General features: G+C 51.7%; 1 protein-coding gene across 3 annotated transcripts in view; it reads left to right on the top strand.

Annotated features, from left to right (window-relative positions):
- The window catches only part of mTor (serine/threonine-protein kinase Tor), a 388,261-nt gene that overhangs the window by 163,440 nt on the left and 210,923 nt on the right, over window positions 1-13,898 (top strand). The window lies entirely within an intron of this gene.

Here is a 13,898-nt window from a genome sequence, read left to right as displayed (position 1 = left end):
AGACATATTTACCTGCTGTATTTGGTCTTGCAATTGAGAAGCTGTTTCATTTAGTGCATCACAAGCAAACCTTATTTCAACTGAGTCAGACTTGCAGCCATAGATCTTGTTGAATTAAAAGTTTTGTTAAATATGTTTAGGTGCTCTAGTAGTGCAAATTATTTCATTTTCTCCCACAATAACTTTCTTAAACAATATTTTATTAATTGGCATCATTGAAGTCCAACTGCAACAAAATGTTGGATCACATAGACTAAAAGATATACAGTCAACGACTGAATTTTCGGACGCCCAAATTTTCGGACATGCCTGATATTTCGGACGTCTTCGCGGCACCGCCACGAGCCCCATAGAATCAATGTATAAGGACATTTGAAGTTTCGGACGCTCGAACCCCCCGCCGTCCAATTTTCCTGACTTTTTGACGGACGGAAGGAATTTTTGGCTCCTCGCGCAGCGCCCTTGAGAAGGAAATCCACTTGCAGCCGAAGCATATCACCGCTTTGAAGCACAACTAGCCGAATCTAGTCGTCACACGCCGATTTGGTCTGGCCACGCTGGCTATGTTCATCACCGCACTTCCGCCTCCGGCGGTGTTTCCGGAGCCGCGCCATTTTGTTTGTTTATTTGTGCAGGCCACGTTTTGGCTAGCGTGGTGTGTGGTTGTCTGTTGTGTCAAGTGTGCTCTGCGACGCTAGGCCTAGGTGCTTCGACGCTCGTGAGCGAACTCCACTGTTCGCAACTTGAGGATTTCGCTTGCCTTCGATGGCGCCCACTCCGTCTTCGTCGTCCTCGCCGATGGCATCGAAGCGCGGAAAGCAGTACCGTCGGACGACGTGATCAACGACCTCCGCCCTGCTGGGGTTTCCATACCCACGGAAATAACTTTTGAACAGTTTGTTGACGCTGACAACGAGCTCGACTTCCACGCAGAACTGACTGACGAGGAAATAGTCCGTCGGGTTGTGGGGGATTCAGAAGACTCCGATGTTGAAAATGAGGAGCCAATGCCTGCGCCACCTACAGGCGCCGAGTTGACGCGAGCACTGTTGACTCTTTCATCGGTGTACAGTGCTGACATGACCCTTGCTCAGATCGAGGCGAATATGATCGCATGCAACCGGAACGCTGTCAAAACAACAATGAACAAGTTCTTCAAGCCACTACAGCAATAACACCGCCTGCCCGACGATGCACATGTACATAATAAACCGGCAGTCGGCTGCATACAGAGTTTTTGAACGCCTGTTTATAGCCACTTCACTGATGCTGTGGCAGGGTTTCGGAAGCCTGTTACTTCGCCCTTTACCTCTAGATCTGAGAAAAAAATAAAAAGGGTGCGTTTTTTTGCATGCATTCATTTTTTCGAACTGCCTGAATTTTCGACGTTTTTACGTTCCCTAGAGGGTCCGAAAAATCGGTTGTTGACTGTATTTGCGGGAAGGGCATCTAGTCAACAAGTGTGCACAAAAATGTGCATGATCAGTTTGTGCGATATATTGTGTTGAGCATGCCAAGCATGATGGGTTCCTCCTGCATTTGCCACGCTGAACACCATGCGCAAAGAAAGCAGCACATTGTTGGAAACAAGGCACTGTAGGCACAGAACGAACTCACCATATTTATTGGAATGTAGGTTGATCTTGTTTTTTCTTTTTCGTAAATGTTGCCTAAAATCAGCTATCAACGTATATTTGTGGTCAGGGAATCTCAACTTATATTCATAAACAGTGCTAGCAAGAGCATTGAGCTAATGGATTTCCACCGTTGCACCGGTCGTAAAGCCATTTGGGAGATCATCGAGACTGGCTTTAAGAAATGCTGCATACCCAGCACACTTGATTGCACTGAGGACAATGTCATCTGGAGGATCTCTGCGATGCATCCGACGAGGACAGTTTTTCTGGCAGTGTCGATGAGGATGGAACTTATGTCATCGACTACTGGAATTTAGTAGCCAAGCTTACGGTAAATAAAGGTGTACCACGTTCCATGTTTTTCATTTTTTTCTAAAAAGATTTAGATTCACCTATATTTGAATTACTATTTTTTTGTTTTTCAGTGAGTTCAGTACATAAAAGAGCCGACCTGTATTCATGTTCAACCTATCTTCTAATAAATATGATATTTTTGGCATAGCAATGTTGCCCAGTCTACTTCCATTAATTTGACCCTGATGTGACTGAAGAAATTGGTCTAATTATTCAGTGGGTCCAGTTAAACAAGTGGCAGAAAAAGCACCAAAAAACACAGCCAATTTATTTGGCAGTATTTGCCAAGATTCTAAGACGTCCCCAAATCAAATGCGCACCCACTTCTTATGGGTTCAGAGTCGAAAACAAATGTAAAAATGACATCAGAGCTCCTTAACAAAGCAGAAATCAAATGCGCTTCGAATTTTTTCGCAAGAAAAACATGGCACGCCTCCGACTGTGGCATAAATAAAGATGAAGCTAGCAATATTTACCATAAAAACCTGCGTATTATACAAGTTTTTTTTTTCCGATCATTAGCGTCCCAAATTTTCGCTTCGTATTATATGCGGATCTGAACAAAAATTTCAGTGGTATTTTCGCAGAATGGAACTTTACTTTCTCATTCTCCGTCGTCATCACTCTCAGACAGCACTTTATCGCTGTCTATGAAGAACTGCAACATTTCATCCTCCATATGGTCCTTGTGTAAAGGGGGTTTATTCAGGTCGTAGAGAAGCAGCGACCAACGCGGCAACAGCAGGTAGGGCGCAGGCAGTGAACGAACTGGGTACGAGCCACGCGATGGCAACGGGGCTTTTCAGCCTGCCGAACTTCTTCGTCACAATCACCCCCGGAACTGAAGAGTAGCCATCCTGGCGACCTAGGAAGAGGTGGGCGGATCGTAATACTGCTTCAACCTGTCAATGTGCACAGTCTCTCCCCCCCCCCGACGACGCAGATCGGGAGATGGCGATACGGGGTCGACCACATAGTTCACTGGTGATGTTTGTGCAACCACGCGGTAGGGCCCGTGGTACTTCGGGAGGAGCTTGGACGAAAGGCCAGGAGCAGCAACAGGCGGGACCCAAAGCCACACGAGTGAGTCGACGGGGAAGGGGTGAGGGGGAGGAATAAGGTCATGGCGCTCTTTTTGTCGGCACTGTTAAACGGACGTCAAAGAGCGGGCCAGTTGTCGGCATTTCTCGGCGTGCTGAGCAATCGCAGAAATAGGTGAGCATTCAGCAGGGTCCGGTCAGTACGAGAGAACAGTATCAATGGTGCTGGAGGGATGGCGGCCGTAAAGCAGAAAGAATGGTGAGAATCCGGTAGTGGCTTGAAAGGCAGTGTTATATGCCTAAGTGACGAACGGAAGTACAAGATACCAGTTGGAGTGGTCAGATGCAACATACATTGATAGCATGTCACCAAGAGTTCTGTTGAATCGTTCTGTTAAGCGATTGGGCTGTGGATGATAAGCAGTAGTAGTGCAGTGAATAATTTGGCATTCAGATAGGAGTGACTGCAGGACATCCGAGAGGAATACGCGGCCCCGATCGCTCAACAGTTCACGAGGGGCGCCATGGCGAAGAACGAAGTTCTTTAGAATGAACGAGGCGATGTCTTTTGCTGATGCGGCAGGCAAGGCTGCGGTTTCAGCATACCGTGTCAAATGACCTACGGCGACAACAATCCATCGGTTGCCAGTGCCAGTAGATGGAAGAGGCCTGTATATATCAATGCCGACACGGTCGAATGGCTGAGCTGGGCAAGGAAGCGGTTGGAGAGGTGCGGTGGAGAGATGCGGGACACATTTGCGTCGCTGGCAGGCAATGCAGGAGCGTACGTATTTGTGGACAAAGGTGTACATCCCTCGCCAATAATTTTGTAGGCGAAGCCGTGTGTAGGTTTTTGACGCTCCGCCGTGACCACACTGCGGGTCAGAATGAAAAGCGGAGCATAAATCTTGTCGTAGGTGGCAAGGCACTACTAAGAGCCTTTTGCGGCCGTCATTGTGGTAGTTGCGGCGGTATAAAAGTCCATCGCGGATTGTGAAATGTGCCTGTCGGCGTAACACTCGAGGTGGCGAAGTTGCTGGAGGATTTGACAAAAAGTCGAATATCATGACGATCCATGGGTCTTTTCGTTGCTCCGATGCCATGTCCAGGATGTCAAGTGGTGAGATGTCATGTCTGTAGGTAGAAGTGCTGCTGTCTGAAGTAACTGGGGAGTGCGAGAGGGCATCGGCGTCAGAGTGTTTGCGACCAGAACGATAGACGACACGGATATCATATTCCTGGATTCGGAGGGCCCACCGAGCGAGGAGGCTCGACGGGTCTTTCAGGTTGGACAACCAGCAAAGAGCGTGATGATCCGTCACCACGTCAAAGCGTCGACCATAGAGATATGGACGAAATTTTTAAAGAGCCCATATGATAGCCAGGCACTCTTTTTCTGTGACTGAGTAATTGGCCTCAGGTTTTGTGAGGGCACGACTGGCATAAGCGACTACATATTCGGCATTAGTGTTCTTGCGTTGTGCGAGCACAGCACCAAGGCCGACACCACTGGCGTCAGTGTGAAATTCTGTAGGTGCGCTTGGATCAAAATGGCGCAAGACTGGCGGAGACGCGAGTAGGTGACGAAGAGTCGTAAAGGCATCATCAGAGGCTTCCGACCAAGCAGAAAGTTCATTGTCGCCTTGGAGAAGTTGGTTAAGTGGTGCGATCACGGTAGCGAAATTGCAAACGAAACGTCGAAAATAGGAGCATAGGCCAATGAAGCTGCATAGTGCTTTCAAGTTAGTGGGCTTGGGAAATTCGGATACGGCGTGAAGTTTATCAGGATCAGAAGAATGCCTTCTTTGGAGACAACATGGCCTAATATAGTCAGTTTTCAAGCTGCAAATCGGCACTTTCTTAAGTTAAGCTGGAGACCAGCATTCCGGAGACAGATCAAAACTTGATGTAAACGCCGAAGATGGGTCGGAAAATCAGGGGAAAAGAAGACAACGTCGCTGAGGTAGCAGAGGCAAGTATGCCACTTCAGGCCGCGTAAGATTCCGTCCATCATGCGTTCGAAGGTGGCGGGCGCATTGCACAGACCGAACGACATTACAGTGAATTCATACAAGCCATCTGGTGTTACAAACGCGGTTTTAGAACAGTCAGCGTCAGCCATGGGCACCTGCCAGTAGCCAGAGCGGAGTTCTGAGGAAGAAAAGAACTCCGCTCTTTGCAAACAGTCAAGTGCGTCGTCAATACGTGGCAACGGGTATACATCCTTTCGGGTAATCTTGTTAAGCCTTCGATAGACGACGCAAAATCGTATGGTGCCATCTTTTTTTTTAACTAGGACGACTGGTGATGCCCAAGGACTACTAGAAGGCTGGATGACACCGCGATTGAGCATATCGTTCACCTGGTCATTGATAACGCGTCTTTCAGTTGCCGATACTCGGTAGGGGCGCTGTCGAATTGGTGCATGGCTCCCAGTGTCGATAGTGTGCAAAACAGTCGTTGCGCGGCCGAGTGATGTTGCTTGGCAATCAAAAGAGGAAAAGAAGCCTTGGAGCAAGCGAAGAAGTTCGTCGCACTGCATCGTCGTAAGGTCACTGGCAATAGCTGGCGTAAAAGAACGCGGCAGTGACTGAGGACGCGATGCCTCGAGAGCAGCAATATAAGTGGAGTTGTCCATCGTGTCAAACATTGAAGATGAGGTCAGTGGCTCTGCTCTGCCAAGGCTTTCACGGCGGCGTAATGTAATTGGTTCAGCCGATGGGTTTGAGACGCACATGAGAGAGGTGCCAGCTTTGAACTCGAGGACGGCGAACGGCGGCAAACTAAGAGTTCAGATAGATCGAAGAGTACTGTACAGTCATCTAATAGTGTGGGGATGCGCGACTCTCACGCGTCCCCTTATATGTTGGTTTTCCCGCACGGCTCGCGTGGCCTGGCGCCCGCGGCGGTCGGAGTGGTTGAGGCGTAGTACGAAAGATGGCGCGAGTGTTGCGCTGCTAACGCCGCCGACAGGCGGGGTTACTGGGGCACCGAAAGACAAGGTGCTTCCTCTTGGGCAGCGGGACGGCAAGCAGCTCAGACGTCTCGTGCGTGCTCCAATCCAAGCTTCTGCGAGACCGTCTCGCGTTGGCGCCTTCGAACGCACCACCGTTCGCACGACCGTACACGCAAATGACCAGGCCCACATCTGGCTGCCCAACGTGGGGCTCTTGAGGCATCGGACGATAGTTTTAACAGTTTTGCTTCGTTCGAGACCTTTGTTTGAACCGAAGCGTAGGGCTAGCGTGGATTTTGATCGCTAGCGTTGGCGGCGTGCTTTCTTGAGCGAGGCGACGGTGGCTATAGTGTGTTTGAACATGTCAATATGCTAAGCCTTTTCGCAAGTGTTTTTTAATGGCATTCGTTGGTACGAGAGCCACGTGGTCTGCATCCTGGGACAGCGAGACTCAGCGCCTGCGGAGCATTGCCAAGCCTGAAGCGAGTGAGTACGGAAGCCTCGTGGGTGGTCCGAATTTTTTATGTAAATAGCTTCTTCTATCTCTTTGACTTGGATGAAGTCATGGCTCTGGGAGCCGGGTGGCCACGGGCCACGGGTGCCACTACGGGCTGACTGGTATTGCGGCCTGGCACCGGGCGCTCCGACACCGTCTGGGACGGTGGGCGCCGTCAACTCAGATGCTGTGTGCACTGAGCGGAGTAGGACCACCTCACAGAGCTGACGTCTCCTCGCGGCTGCGTGTTTTGCGCTCATTTTGGGTGTTGTTTTTGGATGCCGGTTGTTGTCAGGGTAGCGACGCTTTAGGCCTAAGGCTTTACGAAGCTGCCTGTCGCACGTGGAGGGACACAACCTGGTGGACCGTGGCGTTGAGGTGTTGCAATTTGCTTCCCTCATTCTATTTAGCCTCGCACGAATTGAAATTACTCGTTCGACTCAAGGAAGCGAGCTTCGTTCACGTGAATTTAGCATCTGAGTAGCTGCCCAATCTTTTGCTAGCCGAGTTGAACATCGTACCACGTGGGCGATACGCATGCAGAATTCGTCTCCCTTGCACTAGTTCAGTGTTTGCCGAGTGTGTTGAGTGTACGCAGCGTGATTGGAGTCACCTCTGGCTTGCTGTCACCTGCACAGCGTCTGCGCTGCTGCCTCGGACTACGATCGAGTCACCCCGGGCGATGGTGATGCTGTGGCCAGTTTGGCGCAGCGACCTCGGCGGCCGCCTGCATCCAGCTCATAGCCCTCGGTGGTGGACAAAAGAGCCGGCGGTCACCTACAGCTACGGCGGCTCTTGCCAGCAGGGCGCGTCGGCGCAAGCGACGCTTGCTCGTACCGATTACTGCATCGTCGTTCCCCGAGTCCTGGCCTGGAATCGTGCCGTCGAGTCTGCAAAGCTGCTGCTGTGACCGGCGGACGCCAGCGGTGTACCCAGGGACAATGTCGGCTCGCATGTTATGGACAGCGTGTGGACATTTGCTCAGCGCAGCCACTGTTGCATGTACTATCTTGTTCACGAAGCACGGGTTGATGTTAGTCCGTGTCACATGTTCTCGCCGGAATATGTAGTGATTTAAGGTTGGGGGGATGTGGGGATGCGTGACTCTCACGCTTCCCCTGATATGTTGGTTTTCCCACACGGCTCGTGTGGCCTGGCGCCCGCGGCGGTCGGAGTGGTTGAGGCGCAGTACGAGAGATGGCGCGAGTGTTGCGCTGCTTACGCCGCCGACAGGCGGGGTTACTGGGGCGCCGAAAGGCAAGGCACTTCCTCTTGGGCGGTGGGACGGCAAGCAGCTCGGACGTCCCGTGCGTGCTCCGATCCAAGCTTCTGCGAGACTGTCTCGCGTGGCCGCCTTCGAACGCGCCACCGTTCGCGTGACCGTACATGCGAACGACCAGGCCCACAATAGTCACAAGAGATACTGACAAGAGTGGAAGACCAGGCAGGTATAACAATGTCTTCTGAAACAGAGATTTTGCGACAATGTTCCTTATGGTCAGTGATAATATCGGTCGAAAACTGAAACAGCTCGATTTCGGCGCGGGCGCAGTCAATGATTGCATGATGTGTGCAGAGAAAGTCCCAACCTAATATGACGTCGTGTCATATTACCTGAACTACGACTGAACCTGAACCTGAACCTGAACCTGAGTCGTACCTGAACTACGACACGACCAATGCAGGCGCCGGATGGCTCGAGGTGCTGCGCGTTGGCAGTTCGAAGAGACAGTCCAGAAAGCGGCGTCGTCACTTCTCCTATCTTGCGGCAAATACTGGCATCTATCACTGAAAGTGCAGCGCCGGTGTCGACAAGTGCTAGCGTCAATGTTCCTTCTATTGTGACTTCAATAACTTTCTTCGGGGAAGTGTTAGGCCTTATACATTTCGCTGGTACCGCAGTTCTCACCTCCTGAACTGCGATATTTAGTTTTCCTGGTGCAAAGGGCTCCGACGCCGGTGCATGGGAGAAAGCGAGCGGCGGCGAGGAGAAGGTGAACGGTGAGCGGCTGAGAATGCGGTGTGTTAGATACGGGACCGTTTCCTGAGCCTACTTCGAGTTCCCCAGACCACATCGAATCGCACCACAGCTAATTAAGGAGCGCAGAAACACTAATACCACATTCCTGAGGCACGGCACGTGCAAACAAGTTGGCGGACCCCACTTTGTGTGCAGCCGGGGGAGCTATTCACTGCTTGGCTCTTCCCGAAAGCAAAGCGAGAGCCTGGCACTGTGGCGGGTAGAGTGGGTCCCGAAGCAAGACGGCTGTAATGCGCCGTGACAACCTGGCGGTGTCGCCCCCATCCCTCTATGGTGACGGCGCCTTGCAAGTCAGCAAGGCAAGACCGCAGGGAGAAGAAAGCCTTCGGACAAACACACGAGCAGCGACTCTCTTCGCCGGGTGTGACTCCATCGCACGGGCGCATACCATTGGCCGAAAATGACGACACCCGAGCGGGCTTGCCGATTGGCCGAAAATGGCGTCACCTGAGCGGGCTCTCCCATTGGCCGAACGTAACGTGTCTTCGAGACACCGAAGGGCTTAAAAGACGCAGACCGGGAGCAGCAAGAGAGCATTGCTAGAGCATTCCTTGATTCATCTCTTTTGAGCTTCTTGCCACGGGCCGCAGCATCCGAGTTGCTGCCGGCCCGTAATGACTTTAAGATGGTTAATATACGCTCACTGTAAATAATGTAAATAAACCGCACTCCCAAGTTTTTCATCGCGACGTCCTCCTCAACTCCAACAACTGGTTGCTAGCAGTGGGATCGCCTCATTATGCAACAACTGGTGGCATCACTACGGATCAACCTTCGTCGAGAAAAATCCTGAGGAACCCGGAACAGCGAAAAAGAGCCTTCGTCCAAAGGAGTCGCGAGGAACCGGGAAGAGAAAAGAAGAGAGAGCCTTCGTCAAAAGAGGTCCTAAGAAACTGGGAGTAGCGAAGAAGAGCGAGCCTTCGACCCAGGCAGTCCTGAGGAACCGGGAACAGCGGACCAACGAACCAGATGGCAGGGTGCTGCAACCGTAAGTGAGCGCGGGGTTTTTTTCCTTTTGATTCGCCAGACTCAAATGTTGTGTGTTCATTTTGATAGTTCTGGGAATCGGGAATTATTTGCATTGTGTGTTTGCACAAATTAATTAAGGAAAACAGTTCTAGCCACCAGTTGGGGCAGCTGCCATGGATCTTAGAAGGTTGACGAGGTTGGACTTGTTGTTGGTGTGCGACGATTTAGGAGTTACGGGAGATACGGGTTTCTCCTCCGTACTCTTGGGACAAAGGAACGACAACACAGTAGTGCAAACAGTCACAAGGGCATTTATTGCACCTTTCATAGATCCATGCCTGCTAGCCGAGTGGCTATCCACAAAACATGCCGATGGGCGCGCGACAAATCTAGAAGCCCGACTCACCGCGAGCGAGCGAATATGTTCGCCCCATGCTGGATCCCAACGCCTGGTCGTTCGCGTGTTCGGTCACGCCAACGGAGGCGCGCTCGAAGGCCGCCACGCGAGGCGGTCTCGCAGAAGCATGGGTCGCCGCGCGCGCGTGGGACGTCCACGCCATGCGCCCGACCCGCCGGGAAAGAGCCCAAGCGCCTGTCCCTCGGCGCCCGAGTAACCCCGCCGCGACGGTGGCGCCATCTCTCACACCGCGCTTGTACCACTCCGAGCGCCGCGGGCGCCAGGCCACGCGAGCCGTGCGGGAAAAACAGCATATCAGGGGATGCGCTATGCGGGAAAACATCAGGGGAGGCGCGAGGGTCGCGCATCCCCACAAGGGATGATTCAGTTATTAATCATTCGGACTGTGCGCGTGAGACAGCGATCGATACCGACGGGCTGTGTGTCGATGCACAGCGTGAGCTGGGCAATGCAGTAGAGGGCAGTTCGCAAGAGTGCGAGTTGCATAACTCGAGTAAAGCCTGCTGCATTGTTCAAGAGTCGGTTGAGCTGTCCGCCAGTCGAGGCAAAGTGAGAGTAGATTTATATGTAAACCACTCAGACTGTGCGGGTAAGAGACCGATCCGGGCCGATGAAATGTGTAACGGCCAGCACAAGGCACGAGAGAGCGGCATGAAAAGGAATTCAAAGAAAAAGCGCCGCAGAAAGAAGTGCCCTAAAGATAGGAATGCGGTGACTAATGTAGCGCCCCCAAAGACGGCGAGAGACCCAAAAGGGCAGGGCGCGAGGAAAAGAAAGGTGCGGTCGTCGTTGACGATGTTGACGCATCCAACATGTTCGAGCCACAGGTCAAAAGGAGACCGAGAAGCATGTTCTGCACGGACGCGGACAAAGGGCATGGGGCAGTTAAATTCCTCGTCATTCCGTCGTTCTTTTCGAAGCTCAGCCTGTAGTACAAAGAAGCGCAAGGTGGCAAGACGAGACCAGGTGGGGAGTAGCGATGCGGTCACTCGAGTTTCTGAGGAAAGAGGGGCGCCATGACGCAAATTGGCGGGAGACTGTAATGTCTTGGGGGAGCTGATAGTGAGTCAGCCCTTTTGTTGTTCCTCGGTAGCCAGAGCAGCTTTCAAACCGCGACCACCTCGAGTACGGCTCAAAGTATGAGTCAGACGTAAGCATTTGGAACGGGAGGCCAAGAGAGCTTCCGTGGAAGTAAAGCATGTTGTTTTGTATTATTTTTGAGCACTCGGATAATTTTCGTGATTTAAGTTTCTTTCAATATGTAAAAGTATGAGCTTTGTTTATGTTTTGTTTGAGAAGCTCGAGATTTGAATGACGTGTTTTTTTGTAAACATGTAGTATCGCGAGGTGTTCATTAATAAGTAGATAGGCTTTCTTTTTTTTGTGTGTAAGTAACCTGAGTGTCAAGGTTATCGGTGAGAGGCCTATCGTAATGCGCGTGTGTATTAGTTAACCTTATTTTTTTTCATAAGCGTTTTTTTTTTTATTTTCTAAGGTTAACCGCGTAGGTTTTCAGTGAGTGCATGATTTGCACTGAGAAGCGTTCTTAGTTCCAGTAGCGCGTGTCCTGTGTGGACGGAAGGAAGCAGATTTTTGACTGGGTTGCTAGTGTGTGTTGAGGGCAGCTGTATTCTGACTTCTCTGGTTAGCGTGCATGGAACTAGTTATTAGAAGACGCATCATTTTAAGGTTCCTGCGGAGCGCGTAAGTTACGCAAATTAAGTTCTCGTTTAAGGTACGTGTCCTGTATGGACTAGAGAAAGACACGTGAGTAAGCGTGATGAAAAGTTTGCCTACGACACAAGTACGCGTTCTGATTAGTGACCACAAGGCTAGCGCGCTTGTGATTACGTACTTGTGAAGTTGACCAGACTGTTCAGTGGCACCAATACGTGCGATAAGTACGCCACTGCGATAGGTTGGAAACATGCTGTTCGAGTAGTTAGGCCACTTAAGTTATGTTCGGCTGTTTTCATTGTTTGTTTGCAACGGCAACGACCCATTGCTTTACTACAACAATGACACTCTGGTCTTGTCGGCATTCGGAGAGAAATGGATAGCGGTTTGGAAAGCTGGTTGGAACTGCTTTGTCAAAATTGGGGAAATAAAAGATCAGGGTTCATTTTGACTCAGTAATAGCCTGGCGAGTCAGGGGTGAAGAGCCTGAGCTTACACGTGGTGCAGTGCTGTGTTGTTTTGTTTGTTTGACGTATGTTCTCCAGGACCCAGGATCCCGAAGTTCGTCAAACGAGGCTCAACACCAGTACCCTGCAGGTTCTTTCAGCGTTCCTCATGGCCAGCGAATTGAGTTCACCGGCCATTCCGAACTTCCGGGGCGAGGACGAGCTGTTAGATACGGGACCATTTCCTGAGCCTACTTCGAGTTCCCCAGACCACATCGAATCGCACCACAGCTAATTAAGGAGTGCAGAAACACGGATACCACATTCCTGAGGCACGGCACGTGCAAACAAGTTGGCGGACCCCACTTCGTGTGCAGCCAGTGGGGCTATTCACTGCTTGGCTCTTCCCGAAAGTGAAGCGAGAGCCTGGCACTGTGGCGGGTAGAGTGGGTCCCGAAGCAAGACGGCTGTAATGCGCCGTGACAACCTGGCGGTGTCGCCCCCCCATCCCTCTATGGTGACGGCGCCTTGCAAGTCAGCAAGGCAAGACTGCAGGGAGAAGAAAGCCCTCGGACAAGCACATAAGCAGGGACTCTCTTCGCCGGGTGTGACTCCATCGCACGGGCGCCTACCATTGGCCGAAAAGGACGACACCCGAGCGGGCTCGTCGATTGGCCGTAAATGGCGTCACCTAAGCGGGCTCTCCCATTGGCCGAACGTGACGTGTCTTCGAGACACCGAAGGGCTTAAAATACGCAGACCGGGAGCAGCAAGAGAGCATTGCTAGAGCATTCCTTGATTCATCTCTTTCGAGCTTCTTGCCACGGGCCGCAGTGTCCGAGTTGCTGCCGACCCGTAATGACTTTAAGACGGTTAATATACGCTCACTGTAAATAATGTAAATAAACCTCCCAAGTTTTCATCCCGACGTCCTCCTCAACTCCTACAGGTGTCGACGACAGGAGGAGATTCAAAGGTGTCTGAATAGTTGCGGCGTTGTTGGAAACGTGGCACATATGGACACACATTGTTGGGGACGTTTGGTGTAAGGAGGCGACGGTGACGTGCTACGTGTCCTGCACGGCCACAATAAAAACAAATCGGCCGATTGTCTTCCGTGCGCCAATGATCTTGAGGTCGTGCATACTGCACCAGTGGCCGGACTGGAGCGGATACGGGCGGGTGCAAAGGCGGGCGAAGGGGACCGTAGGTCTGTGGTGCAGGCCTCGAAGCGACTTCGGCGTACATCAGGGGAGCGGCAACCGGAGTCTGCTGGAGAGAAGGTAGAATGTGGTCGGCTACCTGCTCCTTGATGACAGATTGGAGAGCGGGCGCCAACGGAGTATTCGACTGGCCGTGTTTAAGGGGAATCAGAGAAAGCTGACGAGCCACCTCTTCACGGACGAAGTCCTTCATCTGTTGCAGTAACGACATGTTATCCGGGGAAACAGCCAAGCTCGACATTGAAGTCGCCTGAGGAGGGGATTGGCGGGTGGCTATGCGTTGTTTACGGAGTTCATCGAAGCTTTGGCAGAGACTGACGAGTTCAGAGACTGTCGCCGTATTTTTTGCCAACAGCATCTGGAAGGCGTCGTCTTTAATGCCTTTTAAGATATGGCGGATCTTCTCGACATCAGCCATTGTGACGTCAACGCGGTTGCAGAGGTCGACAACATGTTCTATATAACTTGTAAATGTTCCCCGCACTGTTGCGCACGACTGCGCAAACGTTGCTCGGCAAGCGAAGCTTGCGAACGGCGGGGCGCGGGCGCGAATACCTCCGTCACGTTAGTTTTGAAGGCTGTCCACGTCCTCAGATCACGTTCATCGTTGCGGTGCCACACGCTGGCGACACCGCTCAAAT

The sequence above is a fragment of the Dermacentor andersoni genome, chromosome 3 (genome assembly GCF_023375885.2).
Source record: "Dermacentor andersoni chromosome 3, qqDerAnde1_hic_scaffold, whole genome shotgun sequence".
NCBI lineage: Eukaryota > Metazoa > Arthropoda > Arachnida > Ixodida > Ixodidae > Dermacentor > Dermacentor andersoni.
Note: the sequence above shows the minus strand (reverse complement) of the source record. Positions and strands in the feature narration are given on the sequence as shown.